Genomic DNA, 13,271 nt, shown 5'->3' on the forward strand with positions numbered 1-13,271 from the left:
TCAAAAATGTGCAAATGAGGTAAGAAAAAGTGAAATCCTGCAAATGTGCAGCAGTGATGGCATGCCAGTACGAAACAGGCCAACTCCACTGATCTTGAGTCATTTCCTGTCATTGTTTATGAACTGTTACATATTAACAGACCTGCTGAAACCATAGACAGTAGAGGGGGGGGAAGACCGTCTACACTCAAACTATGAGGGGCTAGCTGTTTCTGCTATGCATGTTGCTAAAGTTGACCTCCAGTACCTAAAGTTTCAGACCTCAATTACTTTTGTCATTCTTGTTTTTCTGGTTTAAATATTTCTTGTTGTTTTTCTGGTTGTACTGTGCAGAAATCAATGTCATAACATCGAACGTGGAATTTTCCTCCACTGAACAGATAGAAACAACATTTATTGTTGATCATTGGTAACCCATACTGGTATATACCAATTCTGATCAAATTTGAGCAACACCGTATAATTGTGGTATTTTTAGTCTCTTCCAGTGACAAATTCCAAATTACAACGGGGACTATGTCATTGTCAATGACTTGTTCATATAGAGTATTAAAACTCAAAACTTTTTTTCCGCAATATTGTGTTCATCAAGAGACTGCCAAAAGTTGTGTAAAAGACAACAGAGGGGAAAAAAAGAAGATAAAGATTATGTATTAAATAATGCAAAGGGTATTTTTTCATTTTTAGTCAAAAAATCATTTTCTCTGAAATCGCTCAGCTGATCGCTCTGAATGTTAATATTCATGTTCCTCAGGATGACCTCAGTCTAGTTTGTACAAATTGTGTTGATACAAATGTATTATCATATTAGTAATTTTAGGGCATTTTCCCAATTTTTGGTCAAAATTTTTTTTAACCAAAAAGTACTGATCTTGATAGCTTAGATATTTGGTATACAGGTATCTAAGATTTATCTCAATAACATGTATTGAAACTTTTTTTTTTGAAAATTTTTAGCTCCCATATATGCATATGTGTATATGCAAATGGGAGGTATTCATATCAGGTGGAAAAATGTTGTCTGTATGTATGTATGTATGTATGTATGTATGTATGTATGTATGTCCGTCCACATCAAAAACTCCTAAACGGTAGCACCTACTGTCTTAGTATTTGGTGTACAGGTGCACATAGGGGTGGAGATGTGAATTTGTTCAAATGAACATGTCAGTGCCAAAAATATGCAAATGAGGGGGAAAAAAGGAAAAATCCTGCAAATGGCTAAAACTCAGTAAGCATTGCCAGATTGGTTGAAACTTGGTATGCAGATTTTTAAGGTATTCTAAAGTATGTGTGCAAAAATTGGGATGAAATTTGCATGTTTGTATTTTTAGTGTATTTTTTCCGTGTTTAGTCAAAAAATCTTGTTCTCTGAAATCGCTCGTCTGATTGCTATGAAACTTAATATTCATGTTCCTCAGGATGACCTCAGTCATGGTTGTACAAATTGTATTGGTATTGTCATATTTGTAATTTTTAGGCAATTTTCCCAATTTTTGATAAAATTTTTTTTTATCCAAAAACTACTGATTTGATAGCTTTGATATTTGGTATACAGGTATCTAAGATTAATCTCAATATAATGTATTGAAGGTATGTTGAAACTGGCGTTTTATTTTTATTTTGGGGGCAATATTTGCCTTTTTTGGTCAAAAAATTTTTCTCCTAAAACTTGTGATCTGGTAGCTTTGATATCTAGTGTACAGGTCCTAGGGTTTATGTTAATTAGATATATTTAAAATTAGGATGAAATCTGCAATTTTGTATTTTGGGGGCAATTTTTCTCATTTTTGATCAAAACATTTGTTTCTCAAAATTTACCAGTCGGATTGCTTTGATATTTAGTAAACTGGTTCTTAGGGTTTTTGTTAATAAGATATATTGAAATTAAGTTGAAATCTGGTAGATTGAAGTTTTGGGGCAACTTTGCAAAACTGTCAGTTTTACTGGGATATCTTTCATTTTGTATTTTTAAGATTTTTTTGGTAATTTTATACCTACTTGAACTAAGAGTATATAATGTGGTGATTTAGTAAGCATTTTGTTATGTAGGTCATTTCCCCCCACACTCATCATGACCTGAGTTCAATTAGTCTAGAACATTCTCAAGGTCACTGCCCTTAATGACCTCACAACCTTGAATTCAATTAGTCATGTTTGGAATGTTCTGGAAAGTTGATTAGTTGTGTAAGAGAGATAATTTTAGAACAGTAATTAGCATGTCAATAAAAGTTCTAGATTGTTCTTATATGCCTTTATAAAAGGGACGTGCACAGCTCCCAGTCAGACTTTTGGGATCGTGTCTCTTGTGTTACTAAACTCCAGCAGTAGTCATTCTCAAGACTTTTCAAGACCTTCACTGCCAACGCTGGATTTATACTGTGGACTTTGTGCAGCTTCAAGCCTGCAAGCCAAAGGACTGTTCATTCATCCGACTGACTGTTACAACTCTGAGACTGGAGCTTTGCCGTCCCAGCTGAGATAAGTAGTCTGTACACTTTTAAAGCTTGTACTCTGTCCCTAACTTAGCAATTAGTTTTGTTTTCGTAATAAATTTTGTTTAAACGGAAACTGCTGAGTTCACCCTTTTGTTCGTTTTCTCTGCACGTAACAAAATTGGGGCTCGTCCGGGATACGAATATTTTGAGCCGTTTGACAACATTTTGACAGCCTTTTCAAAACTACTGTATACTGTGAACTCGGCAAAATTTAATCATGGCGGAATTTAAACCAGAGGAAATGGATGACCTTGATCAGGACACATTTGATTCCCTCAGAAAAGACGATCTCATAGCACTGGCCAATTTCCTTAAAGTAGAAGTCAAAAGATCCATGCGCAAGAGGGAAATACAGTACATTATTGCAAAACATTTAGTTGATTTAGGCCAATTTGAGGAATCCACCTTGAAAGATTATGAGCCCGAGTCTACTTTTGAACTAAGAAAACTAGAAATACAGGCAGATTTGGAATTAAGAAACTAGAATTACAAATGAGAGAGAAAGAATTACAAATGGAAGAAAGACAGAGAGAGAAAGATAGGCAGGAAAGATTAGAAATGGAAGAAAGACAGAAAGAGAGGGAATTGGAAATGAAAGAAAAAGAATTACAAATGGAAGAAAGACAAAGGGAGAAAGAAAGAGAGGAAAAAGAAAAGGAAAGAGAATTAGCAGAACACCGACTGCAGTTAGAAATGAGACGTTTAGAGCTTAGAAAGTCAGGAAAATTCTTCCCTTCAGACAATTTTGACATCACTAAGCATTTCAGGTTAGTTCCCCCTTTCCAAGAAAAGGATGTTGATAAATATTTCCTTCATTTTGAGAAAATTGCTCAGAGTCTGGATTGGCCTAAGGAGTCCTGGTCTATGCTTTTGCAGAGTGCTTTGGTGGGTAAAGCCAGAGAATTTACATTCAGTTGTCAGTAGAGCAGGCTTCAGATTATGATTCTGTGAAGGAATTAATTCTCAAGGGCTATGAGTTGGTGCCTGAAGCTTACCGTCAGAAATTTAGGGATTCTGAGAAGGTGAAGGATCAAACTTATGTTGAATTTGCTCGAACAAAAGAACAACTGTTTGATCGTTGGTGCTCTTCTGAAAAGGTCAGTCAGAATTATGACAAATTACGACAGCTTGTTTTGATTGAGGAATTTAAAAGGTGCATCCGGAGTGACATCAAGACGTTTATCAATGAACAAAAGGCAGATACATTGGAGGTTGCTGCACGTTTGGCCGATGATTATTCATTGACCCACAAATCTTCATTTCTCAGCAAACCATCCCAGTCCTTTTCCTATAGAAACAATGCAGGTAAATTTAACTCGTCCTTTTCATCCAAGAATTTTTCAAAGGACAGTAGGAAATCAAATGACAACAGTTCACAGAGTTCAAGTAACACTCCCACATCATCAGATCCCAAGTCTCAATCTCCTTCTGACAAACAGTTTGGTACACTTTCTTGTAATTATTGTAAGAAAGACGGCCATTTAATGTCAGATTGTTTCAAATTGAAAAGAAAACGTGAAGGTCAAAGTGGTCAAAGTGGATCTAAGCCCACCGGCTTTATTTCTTCATCAACTCAATTAGAGTCTAATAATGTGTGCAACACATTTTCTGAGGTTAAACCCCTCTTATCCCCAATTAATGAGGTCAAGGTCAATTCTTCTCAAGATAGCATTATGGGTATTTTCGAACCATTTATTCATAATGGTTTTATATCACTTTCTAGTGATTTTTCTTCCACTACCCCTGTCAAAATTCTAAGAGATACCGGGGCGTCCCAGTCTCTTTTGTTGGCAGATACCCTGCCGTTTTCTGAAAAGTCATTTTCAGGTTCTAAAGTTCTTATTAAGGGGGTAGATTGTAATGACTACATTCCTGTTCCTCTCCATAATGTCTATTTGTCTTCAGACTTTGTTTCTGGACCTGTGACTTTAGGTATTAGGCCTTTTTTGCCTTTTGAAGGGATTCACCTTCTTCTTGGAAACGACCTTGCCGGGGACAAGGTCATTACTAATCCACTTGTGACTGATAATCCTAGTTTGGATCAGGATCCAGAGCCAATTGAACAAGAGATACCGATTTATTTCCTTCATGTGCCATTACTCGAGCCATGTCAAAGAAAACTTCCGAGAATCAAAATACTCTCAAAAATAATGTCACAGATGTTGACTTAAATGACACCTTTCTCAGTCAGGTGTTTGACACGGATCATTCCGTTATCCCTCGTGGATTTGAAACTTCCAGTAAAACTTCTGCTGACCAAAGTCAGACATTTTCTAGATCAAATCTCATTGCAGAACAACACAAAGACCAGATATTTTGTCTTTGTTTGACAGGGTAGATGATGAAGGTAAAACTTCAGATAGCTCTGTTTCCTATTATACAAAATCTGGTATTCTCATGCGTAAATGGAGACCTGCAGATGTCTTGGTTGATGACGATTGGGCTATAAAACACCAAATTGTGGTTCCAAAGTCCTATCGTGCTGAAATATTGCGCCTGGCCCATGAAACCCCCTGGGCTGGTCATTTAGGAGTCAGGAAAACTTATCATAAAATTCTCAGTCACTTTTATTGGCCTAATCTCAGGCAGGATGTAGCACATTTCTGTAAAACTTGTCACACATGTCAAATGGTAGGAAAGCCAAATCAGACCATTCCAAAGGCCCCTTTACAGCCAATTCCTGCATTTCAAGAACCATTTAGTAGGATACTAATAGACTGTGTTGGGCCCTACCAAAAACAAGATAGGAAATGAGTACATGCTGACAATAATGTGTACATCAACTCGGTTCCGAAGCCATACCACTGAGAAACATAAAGACAAAGACTATAGTGAGAGCTTTAGTCAAATTTTTCACTTTATTTGGCCTCCCTAAATGTGTCCAGTCCGATCAAGGCTCCAACTTTATGTCTGGTATTTTTCGAAAAGTAATGGATCAGCTAGGCATTAAACAGTATAGGTCATCCGCCTATCATCCAGAAAGTCAGGGTGCTCTTGAGCGATTTCATCAAACTTTGAAAAACATGATTAGGACCTACTGTTTTGACACAGAGAAGCAGTGGGATGAAGGAATTCATTTTTTGCTCTTTGCTGTTAGAGAGTCAATTCAGGAGTCTCTTGGTTTTAGTCCATTTGAGCTTGTATTTGGACATACAGTCCGTGGCCCACTTAAGCTCGTTAAAGAGAAATTCCTATCAGACGATGACGATTGTCTGAATATTTTGCAATATGTGTCAGATTTTCGTACGAAACTCTCTAGAGCATGTGAATTAGCCAGAGAAAATCTTGAGTCATCTCAGCAGTCAATGAAAACGAAATATGATAAAAGCACCTCAAAACGGAAGTTTGAACCAGGTCAAAAAGTTCTTGTTCTACTTCCAATTCCTGGCAAACCACTCCATGCTTGTTACTTTGGGCCATACCTAATTGATAAGAAATTGAGTGATTTAAATTACATCATAATAACACCTGACAGGCGAAAACAAAAACAGCTATGTCACATAAATATGCTTAAGCCATATTTGGATAGGGATAATCCTACTATAACTCAGCCTGTCAGTACCGTCAGTTCTGGCCATTATGAAGATAGTGATACTGAAACTGACTTGAGTGAAAATACTCTAAACTCAAAGCTGGGCTCGGTCAAGCTTCAGAACTCAGAAATCCTGGAGAAGCTGGAGTCTACAAAATTGGCACACCTCCAGCCAGAACAACAACAACAGGTGAAAGAACTGCTCCACGAATATAAACACCTGTTTCAAGATGTTCCAACGAGGACAAACGTCATCTATCACGACGTTGATGTTGGGGACAGTAAGCCTGTAAAACAACACCCATACAGACTGAATCCAACAAAAGCGAAATATCTCCAGGAAGAAGTCAAATACCTGCTGGACAATGACTTTATTGAACCCAGTAAAAGTAACTGGAGTTCGCCGTGCATACTTGTTCCCAAATCAGACCACAGTTATCGTATGTGCACGGACTTTAGGAAGGTCAACACTTTAACAAAGACAGACACTTTCCCAATCCCGAGGATTGATGACTGCATCGACCGAGTGGGAAAAGCCAAGTATGTGACGAAATTTGACCTACTGAAGGGATTTTGGCAAGTCCCTCTGACGGATCGTGCTCGTGAAATATCCGCCTTTGTTACACCAGACGGATTGTTCCAGTACAAGGTGATGCCATTCGGAATGAAGAACTCTCCGGCAACGTTCCAACGGATGATCAACGACGTCATATCCGGGCTAGACGGGTGTGCAGCCTACGTTGACGACGTCGTCCTGTATAGTGACACCTGGGAGGAACACATCAAGCTCATGCGGAAGTTCTTTGAGAGACTGAGCAAAGCAATGTTGACTGTCAACCTTTCCAAATCTGAGTTTGGTAGGGCAAGGGTAACTTACCTCGGACATACTGTAGGACAGGGTGAGGTAAAACCTGTTGATGCTAAAATCAGTGCCATTTCAAGTTTTCCCATACCAAACTGCAAACGACAACTGATGCGCTTTCTCGGTATGGCTGGTTACTACAGAAAATTCTGTCCAAATTCTCCACAATTACTGAGCCTTTGACTAACTTACTTAAAAAGAAAGTAAAGTTTGTTTGGTCAGAGCAATGCCAACAGGCATTTGATACACTTAAAGCCATACTGCAAAGTGCTCCAGTGTTGTCTGCACCAGATTTCACTTTGCCATTCAAATTAGCTGTGGATGCTAGTGATACGGCTGCTGGTGTAGATCATCCTGTTTGCTATTTTTCACGCAAATTTAACAAATCCCAGAGAAACTACTCTACAATTGAAAAAGAGTGTTTATCTTTGATATTAGCTTTACAGCATTTTGAAGTTTATGTTACTTCTTCAAATCAGCCAATAGTGGTTTATATTGATCACAACCCTCTTGTATTTCTGCAGAAATTTAAAGGCAAAATCAGAGATTGCTAGATGGAGTTTAATGTTACAGGAGTTTAATCTTGACATTAGACATATCAAAGGCAGAGACAATTTAATTGCAGACTGTCTCTCTCGTATTTAGAGTTTATTGTTGTTCATTTTCAAGAAATTTTACTTTAGAAAAAAAAAAAAAAAAAAAATTTGTGTACTTAATCCTTTTCAAGATTACATTTGTAAAAGAAAGATTTTTCTTTGAAAAATTTCTTTTTTTGAAGAGGGGGTGTGTTATGTAGGTCATTTCCCCCACACTCATCATGACCTGAGTTCAATTAGTCTAGAACATTCTCAAGGTCACTGCCCTTGATGACCTCACAACCTTGAATTCAATTAGTCATGTTTGGAATGTTCTGGAAAGTTGATTAGTTGTGTAAGAGAGATAATTTTAGAACAGTAATTAGCATGTCAATAAAAGTTCTAGATTGTTCTTATATGCCTTTATAAAAGGGACGTGCACAGCTTCCCAGTCAGACTTTTGGGATCGTGTCTCTGTGTGTTACTAAACTCCAGCAGTAGTCATTCTCAAGACTTTTCAAGACCTTCACTGCCAACGCTGGATTTATACTGTGGACTTTGTGCAGCTTCAAGCCTGCAAGCCAAAGGACTGTTCATTCATCCGACTGACTGTTACAACTCTGAGACTGGAGCTTTGCCGTCCCAGCTGAGATAAGTAGTCTGTACACTTTTAAAGCTTGTACTCTGTCCCTAACTTAGCAATTAGTTTTGTTTTCGTAATAAATTTTGTTTAAACGGAAACTGCTGAGTTCACCCTTTTGTTCGTTTTCTCTGCACGTAACAATTTGATATGGTTAACTTCATTTGTGTTGAAATGCGTAAAAAAATCCTGGCAGATTTGAAAAAATGGATCGGATAAAAAAGATAATGTACCTCATCGATCTTCCAGACACCATCCCTTATCAAATGGTCCACCCCAATGTATTTTTGTGCACAATTAACCATGCAGAGTATTTTAGTTTAAGATGTCAAGTTAGGTAAGGATTTGAAAGGAATAGTCAAGTTCACCACAGTTGAACTTTATCTCTTGTGTCATCATCCTTGTGTACTTGGTTAGTTTGTAAGTTGTTCAAGATGTGGATGCACCAGCTGTTCTGGAAGAAAACAATGTTTACTTTTTCCTGTAGGGTTTCTGAGTTGATGATTTTATGCGGAAATTTCTCCATGTATCTGGTGCATGGGCAAAGTGTAAACTTTGGTTGCATGTTATGTATTTCAGTCTATGTCAAAATATGTAAATGAAAAATCAAGAACAGTATACTGTGTGCTTGTAAAAGATAACATATTTGTCAATACATAAACTGCCTTGCAGATTGATTGTCTTAAAGATTATCACAGAAGTAGAAAAGGAAAAGAAACTAATCAAATTGCTGTAACATATTCACTCTTAGTGCCTGTATAGGCCTATACTTAACATACTTAACTATTTTATCATTACATTCAGCTGTTTGTTATATCTTTATCTCTCTCCATGGGCCAAGGCACACTTGGGGTCAATGTCATCACTCTGTGCCAGTCTGTGTATGTAAGTCTGTCTGTATATGTATGTCCCTGTTTCATACAATTGTTGACTTGTTTTGATAACTATATGGGTGCGAACAGTGATGTTGTCACTATTTTTTATTTTTGGGGCAAATTTTTGCCTGTTTTGGTCAAAAATGTTTTTCTCCTAAACTACTGATCTGGTAGCTTTGATATTTAGTGTACAGGTTCCTATGGTTTATGTTAATAAGATATATTGAAATTAGGATGAAATCTGCTATTTTGTATTTTGGGGCAATTTTTGTCATTTTTGGTCAAAAAATTTGTTTCTCAAAATGTACAAGTCTGATTGCTTTGATATTTAGTAAATGGGTTCCTAGGATTTACGTTAATATGATGTATTGAAATTAGGTTGAAATCTGGAATTTTGAATTTTGGGGCAACTTTGTGAAACTGTCAATTTTACAGGGATATCTTTCATTTTGTATTTTCAAGATTGTTTACAATAATTTTATACCTACTGGAACTAAGAGTACATAATATGATGATTAATAAGCATTTTATATGGTAAACTATATTTGGTGTTGAATTACAGTAAAAAAAAATCATAAGAAAACATAGCTGATTTGCTTTTAGCAGGTTTGGTTTCCAGATTATAAGATTATAAAGGTTGTAAATAGTTGACACACTTCCTGCTATCTGATTGTATATCTCATGCACAGACGGTCAACGCAAAGGGTTGGATCATTTGCTATCTGGGGGGGGGGGGGGGTTCTGGCAGATTTTGAAAAAGAATCCAAACAAATGTCAACAAAAAATCAGCCAGAGAAGGTGAGACAAAGAGAAAAGGTGGAAAAGGGGAAAAGAATGTACAATGGATCAGATAAAAAGAGAATGTACCTCATCAATCTTCCAGACACCCCTTTATCAAATGGTCCACCCCTGATGTATTTTTGCAGGCAATTAACCATGCGATGTATATTAGTCAAGTTAGGTAATAATAATATAATAATAATAATAATAATAATGGGTTCTTATATAGTGCACATATCCACAAGTACATGTGATCAAGGCGCTTAACAATTATTTTACCCTGGTCACTGGACCTACTGATACCACTCAACTCCCTGGGGAGCAAACAACAGCTCACATGTGCAGCCAATAAGTGCAGCAGAGCTAAACGCACACATAACAACCTCTGTCCTACCAGGTACCCATCACTCCTGGTGGGGAGAAACAATGAGGAATAAAGTGCCCTGCTCAAGGACACAACATCATAGCCATGCCGGGGCTCGAACTCGCCATCCTTTGATCGTGAGTCCACTACTCTAGCCTCTGGCTCATGATACCTCCTCAAGGAGGTAAGGAAAGGATTTGAAAGGAAAAGTCAAGTTCACCACAGTTACATTTCTTAACTTTATCTCTTGTGTCATCATCCTTGTGTACTTGGTTAAGTTTGTAAGTTGTTCCAGATGTGCCGGGATGCACCAGTTGTTCTGGAAGATAGCAATGTTTACTTTTCCCTGTAGGGTTTCTGAGTTAATGATTGTTTGTTGAAATCTCTCCATGTATCTGGTGTATGGGCAAAATGTAAACATTGGTTGCATGTTATGTATTTCAGTCTATGTCAAATATTGTAAATGAAAAATCAAGAACAGTTTACTGTGTGCTTGTAAAGATAACATATTTGTCAATACATAAAGTGCCTTGCAGATTGATTGTCTTAAAAATTATCACAGAAGTAGAAAAGGAAAAGAAACTAATCAAATTGCTGTAACAAATTCACCCTGAGTGCCTGCTCGCCTATATTTAACTATTTTATCATTACATTCAGCTGTTTCTTATATCTTTATCACTCTCCATGGGCCAAGGCACACTTGAGGGCCAATGTCATCACTCTGTGCCAGTCTGTGTATGTCAGTCTGTCTGTATGTATGTCCATGTTTCATACAATTGTTGGCTTGTTTTGATAACTATATGGGAGCGAACAGTGACATTGCCACTATTTTTAGTGTGATACATCCAGAAATACTGTATTAAAGTTGATGAAATATGGTGCAGATATTGATCTTTCAGTAGAGTAAAAATAATAGCGACATCCTATTGATAAATTATTAATTGACTTATTTAATGACCTTTTGTGATTAGGGTGGCAGCCCAGATTAGCTGAATAGGGAAACAATGTTTGTAATTAGAGATCTATATTGTGAATGACTGCACTAAATCTGATGAAACTTGCTGCAGATGTTGATCATACAAAGATTTACCAGTCAAGAAAGGCGTTTAATTTTAGCAGAATCAATAACTAATTATAGGAAGTCTTTTCTGTATTGAACATGAGGACATTTTGGGTTGACATCTGGTGTGTCTGACCTTTTTGTGTCAAGAGCCATTACTCAAAATGCTGGACCAGTTTCTTGCATATAAGTTGTCAATCGGAATTTCAACATTTAAAAAGCCAGGGCATGACATACCTAATTCTGTCCAACTTTGTAAAAGGACATAACCCTATGCCACTACTTGTCTGCAATCCAATCCAGTATGGCATCAGTCACAGGCAGGGCTTTGGTACTTGCATTCTTGTTTCATGTGCATCATATCGACTACAATTTTTAGCTCATATTTGGTTTTGTATATAAATACCAAAAAGAGCTTACATAGTCCGTGACACGGATACGGCCATCTTTGATTTGTGCGATGCATTGTGGGATTGTTTGGAGGCACTGCTGTTGCCGTGCGACATCAGTGTATGCAAAATTATGTTATGTCATGCTACCATGCACCATTCTGATTGGACGAGAGCTCATTCCATCGATGCTAAAATACTGTTTTAGCACTGATAGCAGTGGTAAAACGGGCCCCTAAACCAGCATTTTCGAAAAGTTCCCACTCGCTGCATTTGAACGTACCCATCTAAACCATAGACCCTCGCTAAAACTGAAACAGTCCGCTTTGTGTTTCATAGAAAGAATACCGAATTTGATACACAGATAAAGTGTGGGTCTGTAACTCACCTCTTGGTGAAAATAAGTTGGGATCGGTGATAAAATACATCTCTGAAGCAGCACATTTGAGTTTGATGTAGACGAATTATTGCATTGAGGCGACAGCGCACCGTGCACTTTTCTTGATATTGCGGAATCCAGACGTGATATATCCTACCGCTCTTTAAAATGACACACTAATAAATTGACACTTCCTCACAGTAACGGTATGTCAGATATTCTTTACCAAGTTTGGGCTATAACAGACCGGGATGTCCTAACGATGTAGACCAAGAAGTTCAAAATAACAATGGATGACTCCTGGCGACTGCGACTGCGACTGCGACAAAATTTGACATCAAATGCTGCGAACAATATCAGTGTCCAGCTCTCGCAGCATCGGGCAACACACACTGTACAACTGTTCATCACAATTGCAGTCATCGTACGTCTGGATTATTTCAAAACTGCTCATTTTCTGGTACGTCTGAATTATCCATCAAAAACACATCCTGTAACTTCACTGTACCACCTCTGAATGTCGCGACGGTCGACGTATACCGTATACGCGTAAGCGGTACAGAATGAGACAAATCTATTTTTAGTATGCCAAAAAACCCAGGACTATTGTTCATATGTAAATTTACGAAAAAATTGTTACTTTTTCTTTTGATTTGAACTCTTGACCTGTTTTCTGTGTCTGCAGCAGGTATTTTAATGATAGTCTTCGCGTTGCATGCGAATAAAATGCAATGTTGATGAACGTATGCGTATTTATCGTACGATACTGTGTGCGTGTACTTAATCCCAACATAAAAATGCTCAGTCTCGGGCGCAGAATTTCCGACGATCGATCTCTCACACGTCCATTTTCTGCATTTGGGGCTTAAAGTGACGAAAATACTCAAACAAGACAACAAAGACACACAAGCTGATATAATATAATAGCAATAACCCCCTTCGCAGTCGGGTATACACTCGATTTTGGTACAATTCGCTCCATATAGCACTCGCCTATCGGCTCGTGCTATATGTCGCGCATTGTACCAAAATCTCGTGTATACCCTCCTGCGGCGTGGGTTATTGCTTAAGTAAATACGTTTGTTATTGTCCAAACGATCGACCGGTCTGTAAGCGCGCGTTTCTTGTTGACGTGAAATAGCTGTCTAAACGATAGAGAATTTTTAGATATTTGGTAAAGATGGGTGGTGGTGATCGCTGTGCTGTTTTTAAGTGTAACAATGACAGAAGATACCCAAATAAGTAAGTGTATGTTAGCATTTGTTTAGCCTGAAGGCGGAACCCAATGTATAAGCTAGACTGTATAGCGCTGTTTCC

The 13,271-nt window shown here is 37.7% G+C and overlaps 1 protein-coding gene across 1 annotated transcript in view; it reads left to right on the forward strand.

Moving 5' to 3' along the window:
- LOC139120699 (uncharacterized) overlaps positions 1 to 13,271 on the forward strand; it is a 52,892-nt gene that overhangs the window by 10,264 nt on the left and 29,357 nt on the right. The gene's annotated exons all lie outside the window — the stretch shown is intronic.

This window comes from Ptychodera flava, chromosome 20 (genome assembly GCF_041260155.1).
Source record: "Ptychodera flava strain L36383 chromosome 20, AS_Pfla_20210202, whole genome shotgun sequence".
NCBI classification, from domain to species: Eukaryota; Metazoa; Hemichordata; class Enteropneusta; family Ptychoderidae; genus Ptychodera; species Ptychodera flava.